Source organism: Momordica charantia (assembly GCF_013281855.1).
Source record: "Momordica charantia cultivar OHB3-1 chromosome 9 unlocalized genomic scaffold, Mcharantia_2.0 BLBB01000009.1, whole genome shotgun sequence".
Lineage (NCBI taxonomy): Eukaryota > Viridiplantae > Streptophyta > Magnoliopsida > Cucurbitales > Cucurbitaceae > Momordica > Momordica charantia.
Window position 1 is genome coordinate 22,892,633 of NW_028275167.1, and position 19,316 is coordinate 22,911,948.

The following is a 19,316-nucleotide window of genomic DNA, read 5'->3' on the forward strand; positions in this document are numbered from 1 at the left end:
GAAACAACATACAGTCGGTCGCTCTTCCGTTGAGGCAGAATATCGTTTCATAGCTTCTATTACATGTGAACTTGGTTGAAGGGTCTACTTCTGAGTTTGAATGTTCATCATCCAAAAGAAATATCTATTTTCTACAATATGTCTACATTACACATAGCACAGAATCCAGTTTTCCATGAACGCACCAAACATATTGAAGTTGACTGTCACTTTGTTCAAGTGCTATCAAGGAAGGCCTAATTGCACTATCTTATGTTCCCACATCGGTACAATTGCAGATATTTTACTAAGGTGCTGGGAAAGAAACAATTTGATCTTCTTCTTGGCAAGTTGGGCATGTACGACTTGCATGCTCCAACTTGAGGGGGGCTGATACGATTTTATATTGCACATTATTGTGCTTTATTGTTTTTCCTTCTTTAGTTTTGTTTCCTTGTTTAGTTTAGTCAATACATGTATCATTTTTGCTTCAATGAAAAACCTAGGGAAAATTATTCCCAAATTGTCAAACCCACAAACTTTTGAATGATGATGACATATGCTTTGAGATAAGCTTAGGTTGATACTGATATTTATTAGATATTTATTAGACAACTGTTTAAACTTCAAGTACCTATCTAATACCACATGAAAGGTTTTGAGACTTTTTAAACATTTTCTTCAAAGTTTTGAGACTTATTAAACAATCCAAAAAGTGAAAGGACTAATAACTTGTAATGTAATTTACAAAACTTTAATTAATAATTAAAAAAAATTGGTTTGATTTGGGTTGAACCAACTCCTTGTTTTCTTCAACCCGCATATCAAAAAAAATTTGTTTCGGCAAAAAATGACCAAATTGAATAAAAATTCAATTAATTTCTATGAACATTTCCACGTATCTTAAGATTGGATATAGGCATGAGAATTATATTATATAGTAAAAATAAATATAGATGAAATATAGCTTACTTTGAATATAACCTAACTGGTTAAGACACGTATTTTTGATCAAAAAGTCGTGTGTTCAAAATGGTGATCAAGCACATTGAAACTAGAATGATAAACAACTTCAACTCAAAGCACACTTCCATCAAAACAAATAGCACGTTTACAGCCCAGAAAACAAGTCTTAACATCTCCCTCTTACACAAGTCGGTAGCTATGCAAAGCCATAAGGAGAGTTAAGTAAAATGTAAGAATGAAAATAATACAAAGATGAGAAAATGAAGAAAAAGGAGCTGAAGATCAGTTCCAAACTACCACTGAAGAGTCTTCTTCTACTCTTTGCTTGCTTTGCAGTTTTACGAGAGAGTTCTTTAGAGTAAAAGTGGACTTCTTCCAAGAATGAGTGGAGGGGAATGTTTCTTGAGGTGTGTGTCCTTGGAGGCTTCTCCTCTTGGTTGTATTTATACCCCCTTCAGATACTAGGGCAACAACGCGGACCTTGAGGAACTCAGCTCTCACTTTTGGGTAAAACCTTCAATTACTTTGGTAAATCCCGTTGTGCAGTCCATTTATTGTCAGCTTGTCGTTTTCTGCTGCTCTCTGAATCTGGATTTTATGCTGCAGCATCATCAAAGCTGCAGCAAAATGCACCAAAATTAGTTCCATTGTAATTGACAATACTACTATGTAGAGAGCTGGTGCTTATGATCTTTTTAACACAAAAACAGTGAATAGGGATGCAAGTGATGCTATCTTTAGCTAATTTATACCAACATTATACCCAAATAAGTCTCTATTTGGAGAGTTATCAGAGATACTTTTATTCTTTCATACAAAAAGTGCTTGAGATGTATTCCTTTTCACCTTGGAATGCTCCAGTTCCATCGATGTTTCAAATGCAACATAACCAAGCAATGAGAAGTAACTTTCCCATAGCTCACAAATATCAATTTTCTTGTATATATTATGGTGATAACCATCCATTTGATTATTGTCCATCTAATCCTAATTCTAGTTATTTTGTAGGTCGACAACAGAATCATTGAAATTCAAGCCCTTATCCGAACACTTTCAACCAAGGTTGGAGAGATCATTCAAATTTCTCGTGGGGAGGATAATATAATGAAAGTTATTCTAACCCTGCCCAGCAATACAAGTAAACATTTCCACCAGAGTTCCCAACACAACCCCAGCAAGACTACGATCAACAATGGATACTAGAACAAGTGCAAACGTTGCAAAGTTGCAACTTTGAAGAGATGATGGAATTTATGGCAAGAAATGATGCAACAATATGCAACCTGCAGATCCGTTTGGGGCAATTGGCTGATTAGTGGAGGAACATTACATCAGAACCAGTGCCTACCAACGCGGAACCCCCAATGCGAGAAGAAGAGTAAAGTGAGACAGCAAACCTATGGGGCGAGCTAGTTTTTGAAGAACCTGAGCTCCAAGTGGGAAATGATGATCCAAAAATCTTTGATATGACCAACGAGATAGAGAAAGAGAAAGAAGTTGAACCAGAGCAGCCGGTTGAGATAATTGAACAAAAAGGTGAATATGAGGTAGCAATAGGCCCAAACTCAATGCTCGTAACTTTTGAAGCACTCTCTCCATTCCCTCAACAAAATTTGAAGAATAAGCACGACCATACATAAGGGGGAGTTGAACATTCATCTTCAGGATGAAGAAAAGGGATTAGAAAACAAAGAGAATAAGATAAGTTCAAATGATGAGATTGTAGTAGGGTAACCATACCACTTGCAGCTATGGGATCACTCTCTCACTTCCCTCAAAATTCTTTTCACGACAACTCACTTATAGATATGGGACCACTTTATCCTTTCCCTCGTTGATTTCTCAAAACATACAAAATGGGGAATTCACCATACATCTTAAGGATGAAGAAAATAAAGAAATACAAGAGGATGAGACATAGGCAAATGAAGGATTTTATGTTGAAACCAAAGTCTCAATTCCCACAAGCAATTGTAGAAGAATATCAAACCTACCCCTCGAGCTGAACCACGAAGCATATTGGGCTTTAAAGAGGAGAAACTATGACATGGTTGTAGCCGAAGGAAGATTTAATGAGCTCGAAAAAATGAATTGAAAGTCTGAAGCCTCCAAAAGTTCTTCAAAGTTAAATCTATAGGAAGGAAGTTTTAGTTTACTGCTTATTTCAATTTCAGTCTTTTATTTTTCTGAAGTTTTTAGTACGTGTATTTTCATAATGCAGGATGAATTTTTCAAGAAAACCATAAAGAAAGGCACAAGTGCAAGGAGAGCTGCCTAACACCTTGGCTGGATTCTCTGGCAAAATGTTCAATTATAGATCTATTATAGGTGATAAATCAATTTGATCCACCAAGAGAGTTTAAGAGTACTGAAAACCAAGCATTTTACCATGGTTTAGTGGGAAGAAATCATTTGAGTAGCGGTCTTAAAAGCATATAAGATTGTCAGGAGAATACCAAGACCAAATACCACCTTATAGCCGGAATTTGAGCCTGCACCATAAGGGAGTTTTCTTATCCTTATTTCTACTTTTCTGTTGTTTGAGTGTGTAGACACCGTATTTGGTCCGGTTTATTTTATTTTTATTTTTATTTTTGTTATTATTTAATTAAGTTTGATTTAATTGTTTGGTTAAAAATAAGATAAGATTTTTAATGTAATTTGTTTTGGTTAAAAAAATAATATTAGTTTTAAGGTAAAGTTTTAATTAAATTAATTTTTTTTTTAAAAAGTAGAACAAATTTTTGTTTTAAAGAATTTGATTTATAATTGAAATAAAATAAAAAATTTAATTAAGTTAAATTTTAAAAACGATTTTAAATAAAATTTATTATTATTATTTTAATTAAGATTTTATTTTAGTTTTAAGGAAAAGTTTTTTTTTTTTTTTTGTTTCTTCTTGGTCAAAGACCTCTGTGGTGTCACACTCTCCCTCTTCTCCTCCCTCCTTTTTCTCTACTCTCTTATGACCGTCCCTCCTACCATTACTTGGAGTGATTATTTAAGAGAGGGCAAGCACATCAAGGAAGGGGGGACAGAGAAGAAAAGAATCTCATTCACTTTTTTCTTCTTCTTCACCACTTCATTCTCTCATTCTTCATCACCATCACCTCCTTTATTTTTATTTTGTTTTTCTTTTACCACCACCATCTTCTCTTCTTCTTCACTCACACTAGCGACCCTCAGCATTCTCTACGACTCCAGATCCGACGATCCACAACTCCGGTGACGAATACTACACGACCCCCGGTGTTAAAAGGATTCCGGTGGGTTTTATTTTGAAACGAAAAGGAAGAAAGTTCGTTGGCAAAGTTATGAGAGAGATGGATCTGGAGTCGTAGAGAATGCTGGGGGTCGCTAGTGTGAGTGAAGAAGAAGAGAAGATGGGAAATCATTGGACAATCATTAGTTATGATTTGAAAATCGATTTGAGTTTTGAATGTTTTCTTTATTGTGTAAAAAGAAACCAATGTTTTTTTTTTTTGAAAAATCAATATTAACGTTTTTATTTGAGATAAATAAAAAATGTTTTAAAAGTAAAGTTTTATTTTTAAGTTCTAAACATTTTAAAATAATTAAAATAAACCTAAGTTTTTTTTTTTAAAAAAAAGAGAATCTTTTCAATCAAATGTTAAATAAATTTTAAGAAAAGTAGATAAAAGATTTAAAAATGGATCTCGAATATTTATTTTTAGTGTGATAGATTTGACAAACAAGTTTTTGAAAAAAAAAATGAATAAGATCTCATTTTTAAATAGTTTGTTTTAAATAAGGTTTGTTTTACACAAATTTCAAATCTAAAACAAAATAAAAGTTTTTTTTTTAAACAAAGTTTCAAAATAAAATATTCTAATTTTAAAATGGAAACTTAGTTTACATCTAAGATGGTTGGCATAGTGGTAAGATGTTTGGTTTTTAATGTACATGACCCAAGTTTGAGTGTTTGAATGTCTCATTTAATCATTGTTTTTACTAAATAATTATTTTAAATAAAAGATTTCGTTTAGAGTTTCTTTTTAAAAAAAAATTCAAAAAATACAAAATTTGTATTTTAAAAAGGAACATAACTTATATCTCAAAGTGGTGGCATATTGGTGAAACGTTTGAGTGTTAATATTCATATCGCAAGTTCAAGTTTCAATGTTCCTTAAAATTAAAATTACTTTTTATTTATTATTTTTTTGCTAAATAATTATTTCAAAAACTCTAATGACGGGAATTGGAACCTTCCAGTATTCTCGAGGTGCTTAATTTTTCTAATGGCCTTCGTGCCACTCATGCCTATTAATTCATATATTATTACAAAGTGTGAATTAATATAACGTGAGACATTTCAATCAAAATAAAAAAATATTTTCTTTTGAACCAAATGATATAATAGGATAATTCTTGACAAAATATGATACCGTTTTGGAACAGGTGTCGTAGGGTGCTAACACTTTCCTTACGCATAGTCGTCTCTCGAACCAAAAAATCTATTTTCACAGACCAAGTTTTAAAATAGGTGACTAATAACACCTCGTAGATGATTGGTGGCGACTCCAAACCTTAATCTCGAAAGAGATCCTTTAGGAGATGACATCGGCCGCTCTGTGTCGCGATGACGTTGCGACAGCTTGACAACTCCATTGGGGACCTTTAGAGAGTCAAGCCATTATTTTTGTCATTTATTATCCTATTATATTTCTTTTTTTTCTTTCTTGTTCGCTTTGTTTTTTTTTTATGTTGTATTATTAATTAATTTGATTTGGCATCACATGTATCTCGCACAAATACACAAGTCTCCTACCCGGGCTTTCCCTTTAAGATTAGATCGGAGACTGAGTAGTGTGACCTTCGTGGAATTTCGGTTCCCATGCAGGCGCATGAAATTCTCCACTCAAGTTTACCTTACTACGTAGGCGTATGAAAGATTTTGGGGCCGTTTTCCTCTAAGTTGCGTAGGCATTAACTTTACACTCATTTTAGCATCAGATTTCTGCTATTTATTTATTTGTTTGTTTAGTTTGTTTCCGTTGGTGTTAATAAAGTGATTTGTTTAAAAGAGTCTCATGCATTTACATAAGTTACTCATTTCTCACTTAATAATCGTTATTTTTTTACAGCAATGAAAAAAAGAGTTTCGCAACTTTCCCTTTTCCTTTAAATTTATTTTCTGCCAATTTTACCAAAATTGACCTAAGTCTTAAATCATTAACATTGATAGTAAATTAAAACATGAGTTCCAGTAAGGCTCCTACCCAAGAGTGGAGAGAGCAAGACCAAGAAATTGTTCGTCAATGGTCAGAGAACATGCAACATACTCATGGTAACGCATTATCACAGAATATCACCATGTCATTTCAAAATGTAACGTTTCCAGAAAATCAGTTGGATATCTTGAAATGTTTATGAGAAGGTTTAAGTCTAAATAGAAAGACCCAGTTCATAAAAAAATATGGCCACATAGCGCAGCTCCTGTACGTGCCAGTCAACTTCTCAGTGTTGAGAGCACTAGTTTGACATTGGGATCCGACCTAAAGATGCTTTACTTTTATCTCAATGGATATAACCCCAACTATCGTGGAATACCACACTCTCTTACAAATACCACTGCAAGAGAAAATTGAGGTTTATTCCTATGATGGTGGGTTTACGTTGAAAAGGGCAGTATCGTTGCTTGTAGGGAATATATCTGCTGGTGAGATTGAAAAACATGTGAAAATGAAGGGAGAAAACACATGCTTGCCGATAGAATATATCTTGAGTCTTCAGCAGAGATTCGTTAATGAAGAAAGGGAGCTATCGCTATTAGCTCTGTGCTTATTCAACTTGGTTTTATTGCCTAAAGTTAGTGGGTACATTGAAGAGTGGGTGGTCAAGCTATTTGTCAAGGTAGAGATGGGGGTTAATCTCGTAATATCCATCCTTGCAGAAACCTTCCGAGCACTAAATTTTTGCAGATCGAGAGGAGTAGGGAAACTTATAGGTTGTGCTCAGTTGCTATACATTTGGATCCTGAGCCATATAAATTATCCACCAGAGTTCAAGTGTCCTCATATCAAATTTTCAAGATCGTGGAGTAGATTACAAAATCCCATCCTTGAATTCAACCAAGGGGATTGGGGTCAAATCCACCCAGGGAAGGAAGAGTGGGGAATTTTCTTTGCAGGACTAAGACCAGAAGATGTGGAGTGGTAAATTTCACAGTCTACCGTTATTGGGTCCATAGGTATGTGTATCTTATGCCCCATTAATGGTACTGCGCCAAATATGGGTACGTCAGTTTATCCCAGCCACACATGACTTAAGAAACTCTGAATTTGCCTATGATGTTAGGTTTTGCAAAAACAAAATTTAGGAGGTCGTAAAGGCGTGGAAGACGATTGTCAGAATCCAAAGTGGTAATTACCACGATAATATATTTGAAGGATACAAACCATGGCATTCGAATAGAGGAAAAACTATGGTTCTCCTACCAACCGACAAGGGCAAAGGGAAGCTAGAGGTTTCCACTAGGAGAATTCTTTCTGAAATGAGCCCAAATCAATCCACTCAGCGGAAGGTTCGCAGGATAAAATACGAGCTACGAGAAGGGAACCCCACATTAGCTTAATAAAGACTACAATTAGGTTCAGTCAAAATCTACCTCGAAGCATTAAGCTGGAATTACAACAAGAAAGAAGGGAGGTCGGTTACCAAGGGAAAGAAAACAGATCACTAGAAGTAGGGTTTGGGATCCTAACAGAATAATGTACGAGGAGAGCTCACAGGCAGCCTTGAAGGCGCGAGACAATCAAATATCACAACAAATGTCTTCTCTACGAACATAAATCATGTCCCTTCGTGAAAAAGTCATTGTGTTGGAGGAGAAAGAAGTATAGTTAGCTCAGTATGCTCAAGAAAATCAAAGATTAAAGGAGACTGTTGAGGCGCTTTCACACCGTCTCGACAAAACCCAGAATGCTGCTGATGGATTAATGCATGATTATCCCCATATCAAGGAATAATACAACCAAGTGGGGTATGAATTAGATGATGTGAGATGCGATAACACATTGTTGCGTCATAATTCAGAACATGTGCTCACCCAAGTCAGACAGACGACCCGTAGGGCAAATGGTCTGCCATTGCCCCTACACAGCCGAATGGCAAAAGCACACTCAAGTTCTTGGGCAAACTTCGGCGAGATCTAGAGCATTGGGGACAGTTTTATTGACACTCTGCTTTAATGTACTTTCAATTTTATGATTTAAGCATTAGGGTTCAAATTTGGCATAATTGTTGTTTTCTTGTAATCTTCATTTATTTATTTACCCAATTTATAATAAAGCCACAAACTTATTTATTTATGGTTTTCTTTTTGTTTCTTTTTGTCTTCTATTTTTCTAAAAACAAAGGGATTGTTCAAGATAGCTCGCTCACCGGCACCACATCGCACTTACCGTACCAGACACAGGGCAAGATTAATGATGGAAGATCAAAAAGCTGAGCAGGAGAAAACAAGGAAAGATATTGAGGAGTTGCGCAAAAAGTTAGATGCTATCGTCCTTGCGTTGGAAAAAGGAAAAGCGACTGCAGATCCTGCTACATCTAGCAACCTTGTCCATGAGCTGTAAGAAACTCCGCCTTATCCATTTGGGTACGATCCACCTCTTAGGCCAATGGCAGAGGGTTTCATGCCACAATATACAACGTACAACCCTCTATATGACGTCTCGGTTGGTTAGTATCTGCATCCCTTTGTTAAGGGAGCTTAGCAAATCCCAACCAACATCATTTTTCGAGAGCCCGAGCAAATGATGTCACCCCCTACAGTCCTTAATCTAGGTGGTCTCCCAGCCAAGACAGATCCAGTCGGGCAAAGTGCCCCCAGTAACGAGAAGTTCAAAGTTCTGGAGGAAAGATTAAGAGTAGTAGAGGAGACAGACGTTTTTCGCAACATCGATGCCTCACAATTTTGCTTGGTGTCTGGATTAGTCATCCCTCCAAAATTCAAAGTGCTAGAGTTTGAGAAGTACGATGATCCAAAATGACAAATTGTTGATACACTGCTTTCAAGATAGTTTATCTTGTCCGGCCTTTCAAGATAGCTCTCATGTTGGCTCGTGGAAGAATCTGGTCGACTCCTTCCTAAAACAATATAAGCATAACATAGACATGACTCAAGATCGCTTAGATTTACAGAGGATGGAGAAGAAGAGTACAAAGAGCTTTAAAGAGTATGCTCAAAAGTGGAGGGACACAACAGCTCAAGTCCAACCACTTTTAACGGATAAGGAGCTATCTGCCATGTTCATCAATAGCTTAAAACATCCTTTCTATGATCGGATGATAGGAAACGCTTCCACAAATTTCTCTGATATTATGACCATCGGAGAAAGGATCAAATACGAGGTTAAACATGGGCGCATAACCAGTACTGTCGAGGAGTCATTAGCCGCAAAGAAGGCAAGTCATTTCAAGAAGAAGGAATGTGAGGTGCAAATGGTGGGAGCAAACCGACACTCTTGGAAACAACAACCGTACGGTCGGACACCCGATACACTCCGTATTATTACCCAACGCCATACGAGTATAATCAACCATTTGTGAATAATGCAACTTCACATTACTCCCCTATGCATCTCAAAATTTTCGACCCTCGGCCAGTCAAAATTTCCAACGTAGGGATCAGCATCAGAATACATTCTATACTCAAGGGCAACAAACTAATATAGGGGCACGTAAACAGACCTAGTTTGACCCAATCCCCATGACATATACTGAGCGTCTGCCTCAGTTATTTCAGAATAATCAGCTGGCACTTGTACCTGTAGATCCGATCTAGCCTCCATATCCAAGATGATATGATGCAAATGCTCGTTGTGACTATCACGCAGGAGCCATAGGGCATTCAACATAGAACTGCACTGCATTGAAATACAGAGTTCAAGCTTTGATCAAGGCAAGTTGGTTGACCTTTAAAAAGGAAAATTGGCCTGATGTAAGTAAGAATCCGCTGCTGAATCATCAGAATGTTCAAATAAATGCAATCGAATGCCAAGGGATTGAGTCGATGAGTAAGGTTGCCGATATTACAACCCCTATAGAGGAGCTATTTGAAATTCTCTTGGGCGGTGGATATGTATCAGTGGAGTACCTATGCCAAAACCTCGAGTATAAAGGTTATGATGAAAGTCTTACTTGACCGTTCCACGCTGGGGCGACATGATACCCTCTATAGCAATGCAACCATTTTCAAAAGAGAGTTCAAGAGTTGTTAGACTCAAAAGTCCTTACTGTTACAAAATCTCGCATTTAAAAAGGGATAAATGTCGTGGAGGATATCTTGGTTGCTGAGTGCTCAACTGATTCTCTTAAGCCAAAACCTCTCACCATCTTTTACAGTGAAAAGTCAAATGCACCCAGCTGTAGTTGGAAACCAATCACTATCACGGTCCCAACTCCTTTTGAGTATAAAAGTTCCAAAACAGTGCCTTGGAGACATGAGTGCAAGGTAACTGTAGGGCAAGAGGTATTTGTCTCCTTCACTCCCAGTTGACAATATCACTGGAGTAGGAGGTTAAACACGAACTGGGAGATGTTATACACCGGATAGCTTGCTAAAGCACGTGAATGAGCCCGCTAGTGAAAAGAACAAAGAGAAAGCAAGTGAGAAGAAGAAGGAGAAGAAGGTAGAGGAAGATAAGAAAGGGAAGGCCAAACTCAACGAGGATATTTATGATGAACTGGTGGAGGCAATTGTTGTAAAGGATGCAAGTCCTAAACAACCTGTGTCCAAGGAAGAGACTCAAGAGTTTCTAAAGCTAGTAAAGCAAAGTGAATACAAAGTTATTGGACAATTAGGTCGCACACCCGCAAAGATCTCTATATTATCTTTACTATTATCCTCATAAGCGCATCAGAATACACTGTTGGAGGACTTGAAGCAGGCTTTCGTTACACAAGACATCACAGTGGATAATTTGAGCAACGTTGTGGGGAATATAACGACATCTAGCTCCATCACTTTTAGAGATGAGGAGATACCACCAGAGGGTAGAGGACATACCAAAGCTCTCCACATCTCAGTTAAGTGTAAAAACTTCCTAATAGCAAAAGTCCTTGTGGACAATGGATCTTCTTTAAACATAATGCCAAGATCCATGCTGGAAAAGTTACCGGTTGATATGTCTCATATGAGACCTAGTACTATGATAGTAAGAGCTTTCGATGGAGCTCGCAGCGTTGTTGTTGGGGATATTGAGATCCTGTCAAGATAGGTCCTGACACCTTTGATATAACATTTCAGGTTATGGACATTGCATCAGCCTATAGTTTTTTGTTGGGGCGACCTTGGATACATTCGGTAGGGGCAATTCCGTCTACTCTACATTAGAAAATTAAATTTGCGGTTGACCAAAAGTTGGTAATCATATTGGGACAAAGAGACATTCTAGTCTCAAGGCTTGCTTCGATGTCATACATTGAAGCAGCAGAATAAGCTTTTGAGTCTTCATTCCAATCATTCGAGATTGCAAATGCTACAACTTTACATGGGAAGTTTGGAAGACCTAAGACACGACTTTTAGGGGCCGCCTTTAAAGGAGATAATGAGAGTTTAGACAAGCTGCTGAGGATGGCTAAGAATACAAAGAAGTTCGGGTTGGGGTATAAACCAAGTAGAGGCGACATCATTAGAGTGTGGAGTCTTGAGAAAACAAAACGGCTCTCAAGATTTGAGAATAGGGAGCATGATTACCCAATGAGGACTGTTCCACCTCTCAGCCAATCTTTCAGAAGTGCCGGCATAATCCATCAAGAGTACGATGAGAGTTCTGCAGTGGCAGCAGTGACAGAAGAAAGAGAGCAAGTCGGACCTTTTATCTTCCCATGCCTAGACGGTTTTGAGCTGAGCAATTGGAGAATGTTAGAGCTACCGTATTTTATAAATAATAAGTCAAAGTAACTTTTTCCCTCTCATTTTCTTAATTAATAAATTAATTTTCTGTTCCCCTATGTATTCTATCCAGACGTATCATTTGTCTATAATTCTGCCACATCAATAAAGTTTAAATTCATTCACTTTGTTTCTTTCATTTGTTATTTCTCTGGGCCAATTTATTCATTTGTTTTCTTTTCCTTTATTTTCTCCCATATTATATCTGAAGCAGTAATATTGAGATTGAATGTGATAATGATTCGAAATACAAGCTTGATACACCTATATACAACGTCGAGTCTAGTGAGGAAATGGACGATGAGCACTCTGCTGAGTTATTAAAAATGTTAGAAAAAGAAGAAAAGATGTTGGGACCCCATGAGGAATTAACCGAGACAGTTAACTTGGGATCACAAGCCGAGGCCAAAGAGGTTAAAATAGACATTAGTATGTCTTCAGAGAGTCGCAGAAAGTTGACAGAGTTACTTTATGAATATGCTGATGTTTTTGCTTGGTCCTATCAAGATATGCCTGGTTTAGATACAGACATTGTAGTGCACAAATTGCCAATCAACCTAGAGTTCAAGCCGATAAGGCAGAAGTTACGAAAAATGAGGCCAGATATGTTAATCAAGATAAAGGATGAAGTAAGGAAGCAAATTGATGCAGAGTTCCTTACGGTATATAATTACCCTGAGTGGGTGGCAAACATTGTCCCTGTACCAAAGAAAAATGGACAAGTAAGAATGGTGTGGATTATAGAGACTTGAATCGTTCAAGTCCAAAAGACAACTTCCGGCTTCTTCATATCAATGTGTTGGTTGATAATACTGCTGGGTTCTCAACCTTATCTTTTATGGATGAGTTCTCAGGCTACAATCAGATCAAGATGGCACCTGAAGATCGCGAAAAAATCACATTCATTACGTTATGGGGAACTTTTTGCTGCAAAGTTATGCCATTTGGGCTAAAAAATGTTGGGTCAACCTACCAGCGTGCCATGGTTACTCTTTTTCATAACTTGATGCACAAAGAAATTGAAGTTTACGTGGATGATATGATTGTCAAGTCAAAACAGGGCGAGGAGCACACAACTATTTTAAGGAAGCTGTTTGATCGATTGAGGAAGTTCAAATTGAAACTCAATCCCAACAAATGCATATTTGGGGCAACCACTGGAAAACTCTTCGGTGTTGTAGTAAGCCAAGAAGGCATTAAAGTTGGTCCGGATAAAGTCAAAGCAATCTTAGATATGCCACCTCTACGGACGCAGAAAGAAGTCAGAGGATTTATAGGACGACTCAATTACATCGCAAGGTTCATATCTCACTTAACAGCAACTTGCGAACCCATCTTCAAATTGCTCTGCAAGAACAACGATGGGATATGGAGTGAAGATTGTCAAGTAGCATTTGATAAGATTAAACAGTATTTGCAAGACCCTCCAGTTATTGTGCCACCAACTCCAGGACGGCCCCTTATTTTATATCTCACAGTGACTTAAAACTCAATGGGATGTATACTGGGGTAGCATGATGATTCAGGCAGGAAAGAATAGACCATATATTATTTAAGTAAGAAGTTCACCGATTGCGAGACTAAATAATCTCAAGTAGAAAAAAACTTATTGTGCTCTAGCTTGGGCTGCCCGACGTCTAAGACAATACATGTTTTATTATACCACATGACTCATTTCAAAGATGGACCCTATAAAGTACATTTTTGAAAAGTCGTCTCTCTCGGGTCGAATTGCAAGGTGGCAGGTTCTCTTGTCCGAATATGATATTGTCTATGTGACTCAAAAAACCATTAAGGGGGTGCTTTGGCCGACTACCTAGCTCAACAACCTATAAATGACTACGTATCGGTGAAGTTCGACTTTCCAAATGAGTATATCTCCACCATAACCGCAAGTGAGGAAAGTTTAGTCCCACAAACTTGGACCATGATGTTTGATGGTGCCTCTAACGAGTTAGGTCATGGGATATGGGCTATTTTGATATCACCCAAAGGGGAGCTATACGCTCTTATCGCCAGATTATGTTTTGACTGCACACATAATATGGCCGAGTACGAAGCATGCTCGATGGGCGTCCAAGCTGCTATTGATATGAAGGTTAAGAAACTTAAAGTTTTTGGGGATTCTATGCTAGTAATTCATCAACTAAGAGGAGAATGGGAAACAAGAAACGCTAAGTTGTTGCCTTACAAACAACTCATAACACAATTGTCAAAAGAATTTGATGAAATCTCATTTGATTATTTGCCAAGAGAAAATAATCAAGTAGTAGATGCATTGGCCACATTAGCAGTGATGTTCAATTTAGAACTCAATGAGGATGTCCGTCCAATTAAAGTTGGGAGGAGAAATGTCCCAGCTTCTTGTATGAGCATTGAGGAAGAACCCGACGGTAACCCCTGGTTTCATGACATCAAGCAGTATATCAAGAGTAAAGAATATCCACCAAATGCTTCAGAAAATGATAAGCGTACCCTCCACAAGTTGGCAACAAAGTTTTTCTTAAACGGAGAGATACTGTACAAGAGAAACCATGACATGGTTCTCCTAAGCTGCGTCGAAGAAAGAGAGGCCAATAGGATTATGGAGGAAATTCATGAAGGAATTTGTGGCACTCATGCAAATAGGCACATGATTGCTAGAAAAATTTTAAAAGCTGGCTATTACTGGCTGACTATAGAGGCATATTGTATTAAATATGCAAGAAAATGTCACAAATGTCAAAATTTACTCGAACAAGACTCATGCTTCTGCTTCTCATTTGCATACTTTGACAGCCCCTTAGCCTTTCTCTATATGGGGCATGGATGTGATAGGACCTATCGAATCTAAAGCATCAAATTGGCACCGATTCATTTTGGTAGCCATAGATTATTTTACAAAGTGGGTAAAAGCAACTTCTTACCGAAATGTGACAAAAAGAGTTGTATTCAAATTCATCAAGAAAGAAATTATTTTTCATTATGGTCTTCCTGAAAGCATAATTTCCGATAATGCAAGGAATTTGAACAACAAATTGATGAGTGAGCTCTGTGAGCAGTTTAAGATCAAGCATCTCAACTCAACCCCTTATCGACCTAAGATGAATGGTGTAGTAGAAGCCGCTAACAAAAACATAAAAAGAATAATTGAAAAGATGACTGTAACTTACAGAGACTGGCATGAAATGCTTCCGTTTGCCTTACATGGTTACCATACGTCAGTCCGTACTTCAACTGGGGCAACGCCATTTTCATTAGTTTATGGTATGGAAGCTGTTCTCCCTGTTGAAGTAGAAATTCATCATTGACAGTTATCATGGAAGCTAAGTTACAAGAGGCTGAGTGGGTCCAAAGGCGTTATGAGCAGCTAAATTTTGTAGAAGAAAAGAGGTTGACGGTATTATGCAGAGGACGACTTTATCAAAGAAGAATGATGAAAGCCTATGACAAGAAGGTGCGGCCAATAAGGTTTAGAGAGGGAGATTTAGTTCTAAAAATAATTCTCCAATTACAGAAAGATCATCGAGGCAAGGACCATTTGTGGTGAAAAAGGCTTTCTCTAGAGGAGCACTAGTTCTGGCTAACATGGATGACAGTGAGTTTTTAAATCCAGTCAAATCAGATCATGTTCGAAAGTATTATGCATAATTTCTCGTGTATCTCAAAAATATCACATTGATCTCAGTATTTCACTTGAAAGGCATTTTGTGTATTCACTTTCTATTATAGCCTGCAAATTTGAACAACATTTCTGAGATATGTGTCCTTTGTCATAATTGAAAATCTCATTTATAAATTCTGTTCTCTATTCGTCTCTTTATTTATGAATGACGGTAGTGGCTTACATTCATGTTCTCCAAGGTCACTTGTTGCTTGAAATCAAATGTAAGGGCACCAAAAGCCTAAAAATAGGGACATTTGTTATGTGGAATATTGGGGCAAATATGTCATTACAAAGTTATCAAGGGCAAAGTCGTCATCCCATTTGTTCTGGCTATTCTCGATCCAGTTAAAAGGATTTTTAAAGGAAAACGAAATGCGACGATCGGGCTATCTGAATAATCCCAAGTTTTCTAAAAGCAAGTGATTTCACTCTATTTTGGCATCCAAGAAAAATTTTCCGGTTATCATCATGCGTCAAACACACATTTCATGCATCGTTTCATGCATCATTTCATGCATTTTCCTTGAAGAAGTCTCCAAAAAGCCCTACGGTAGAGAATTTCATGACGGTTCGTTCTTGCTCAAGCAGACTTGTTTAGTTTTGTTGGTTAAATCGAACCCAATCAAAAATCGTAGTCAAAGCCTGTGTCAAGCCAGGTCTGTTGCCTTTTAATTTTCCGTTGGTTAAATCAAACCCGATCAAAGATCGTGGTCGAAAACTGTGTCAAGCCAGATCCGTTGCCTTTTAGTTTTCTGTTGGTTAAATCAAACCCGATCAAAGATCGTGGTCGAAGCCTGTGTCAAGCCAGGTTCATTGCTTTTTAGTTTTTCGTTGGTTAAATCGAACCCAATCAAAGATCATGGTCAAAGCCTGTGTCAAGCCAGGTCCGTCACATTTTTGTTTTCCGTTGGTTAGATCGAACCCGATAAAAGATCGTGGTCGAAGCTTGTGTCAAGCCAGGTCCGTTGCCTTTCAGTTTTCTGTTGGTTAAATCGAACCTGATAGATCGTGGTCGAAGCCTGTGTCAAGCCAAGTTCGTTGCCTTTTAGTTTTCTATTGGTTAAATCAAACCTGAAAGATCATGGTCGAAGCCTGTGTAAAGCCAGGTCCGTTGCCTTTTAGTTTTTTCCGTTGGTTAAATCGAACCCGATCAAAGATCGTGGTCGAAGCCTGTGTCAAGCCAGGTCCGTTACCATTTAGTTTTCTGTTGGTTAAATCGAACCCGAAAGATCGTGGTCGAAGCCTATGTCAAGCTAGGTCTGTTACCTTTTTAAATTTCCCGATAGTTAAATCGAACTCGATCAAAGATCGTGGTCGAAGCTTATGTCCAGCCAGGTCCGTCGCATTTTAGTTTTCCGTTGGTTAAATCAAACCCGATCAAAGATCGTGGTCCAAGCCTGTGTCAAGCCAGGTCCGTTACCATTTAGTTTTCTGTTGGTTAAATCGAACCCGAAAGATCGTGGTCGAAGCCTATGTCAAGCCAGGTCTGTTACCTTTTTAAATTTCCCGTCGGTTAAATCGAACCCGATCTAAGATCGTGGTTGAAGCCTGTGTCAAGCCAGGTGTTGCCTTTTATTTTCCTGTTGGTTAAATCAAACCCGATCAAAGATCGTGGTCGAGCCTGTGTCAAGCCAAGCCCGTTACCTTTTTAATTTCCCGTCGGTTAAATCGAACCCAATCTAAGATCGTTGTTGAAACCTGTGTTAAGCCAGGTCTGTTGCTTTTTATTTTCGCATTGTTTAAATGGAACGCAATCAAAGATCGTGGTCGGAGCCTCTCAAGCAAGGTTCGTCATTCTAGCTCTCTTTAAATAAAAAACTCACCTTCCAAATACTTTCTCTTTTGCCTTTGTCTACCCTTTTAGTTTTGCAAGGATTCACAAAGGGAGCAAACTGTAGACACCGTATTTAGTCCGGCTCGCTTTTGTTAAAAAAAATTATTAGTATTATTGATTTATTGATTATTTTATTATGTTTATTGATTTAGTTTAAAATAACATAATTTACTTTATCATAAGTGTTAATGTAAAGTTTTAATTAAAAGTAGATTATGTTTTGAAAGGGATTTGATTATTATTATTTATTATTATTAAGTTTTTTTAAAGATTTTGTTCATTCCCTCTCCTTTCTTCTCCCTTCCCTATTTTTCTGGTCAAAACCCACTATAACGTGTCATTTCTTCACGCTCTTCCTCCCTTTTTCTCTAATATTAGCATTAGTGACCGTTGTTCCTTTTAGTATTTAAGAGGGGAGGTAGCACACCAAATGGGGGATAAAAAAAAAAAAAGGGAGAGTGAGGTAGCAAGAGGAAACCCATACATACAGAGACAAAAATCAAGTCATTCACTTCCCTTTTTTTTTTTTTAACCATCATATTCTCTTCTTCTTCATCCACACCGGCGACCTCCGGCCACGATCAACTCCGGTAGCGGCACAAATTAATTCCGACGAACCCGCTCGGATATACACCTCCTCGACCTGCAACATTCTGGGAACCTCTATTTAAAACTACCTAGGTGAGAAGGTGAGTTCGGAAATAGAAAAAAATGAAATTTTTGGCTTTAAACAGAATATTTCTTTAAGAGTAGAAGAGAAAACGTTTTTTCAAAACTATATTATGAGAAATGCAAGTGTTTTTTATTAAATAATAATAAGAAAAAAACGTTATTTTAGAAATAGAGTTCTTTTTTTTTAATTAAAAAGAACAAAGGTTTTTTAAAAGGAAAGAAAATAAAGATTTTGAAAAATTAAATTTTTATTTAGAACAGTAAGATTTGTTTTCTTCTTTCCTTTCAAGTAAGATTTTCTTTTTTAAGATTAAAAAGTAATTAAAGATTTGTTTTGGAAAAAGTGAATAAAATTGGTTTATTCGGCAGCAGCAAATGCTAGTCACAATATGGGTTTCAACGAAAGAAATTTAGTCATTAGTAAAGCGCAAGTCAACAAAAGTACTACTGTGAAAAAATTAAAACCTCGAGCTCGAGGCCGAAGTTATCCCATAAAACGAACGACTTGTTCTATAACTATTGTATTGAAAAATATATCTTTCAATGAAGAAGAGTTTAAAAGATACCAATACAACATATTAGGCTTAAACAAACCTGGATGTATAACTAAAGAAAAGTACACAGATATTACGTGTTATGACATGTATAATAATGGGGGATTATGGTTATAGTTTTTTTTCACTTTTTTCTTTTTTTTTTATCAAATTTCAAAAATGAAAACTTTGTCTCTTTAAAAGGAAACTCAGTATACATGTTTAGGTATTGGCATAGTGGTAAGATGTTTGGCAATAAAATTGCATGACACAGATTTAAAAAATAAAAAGTTTGTATTATAAAAAAGAATTTTAAGTGGCAATCTTAAGGTGTTGCCTCAAATTAAATTTTATTTCATTTTTTTAATCATTTTTTTAAATAATTATTTCAGAAGCTCCAATGACGGAAATTGGGACTTTCCAATATTCTCAAGGTGATAATTTGTTTTTCTAATGGTCTTTGCGCCACTCATGCTTATTGATTCATATTTTACGATAAAATATGAACCAATAAATTTTGGACATTTAAAATCAAACACATCAACAAATATGGTACCGTTTTCGAACAGGTGTCGTAGGGCGCTAACACCTTTCCTACGCTCAATCGACTCCCGAACCAAAATATGGTAACATCTTTCAATCATACTATCTACTTCCACCAACATTGAATTCTGTTTTTCCTTTATTGTCATCAGCTAAATTTATTTTTCCCAAGCCCAGTTATGGATAGTATGCTAAAATTTTTAAAATCCAAGAAGGCAAAAT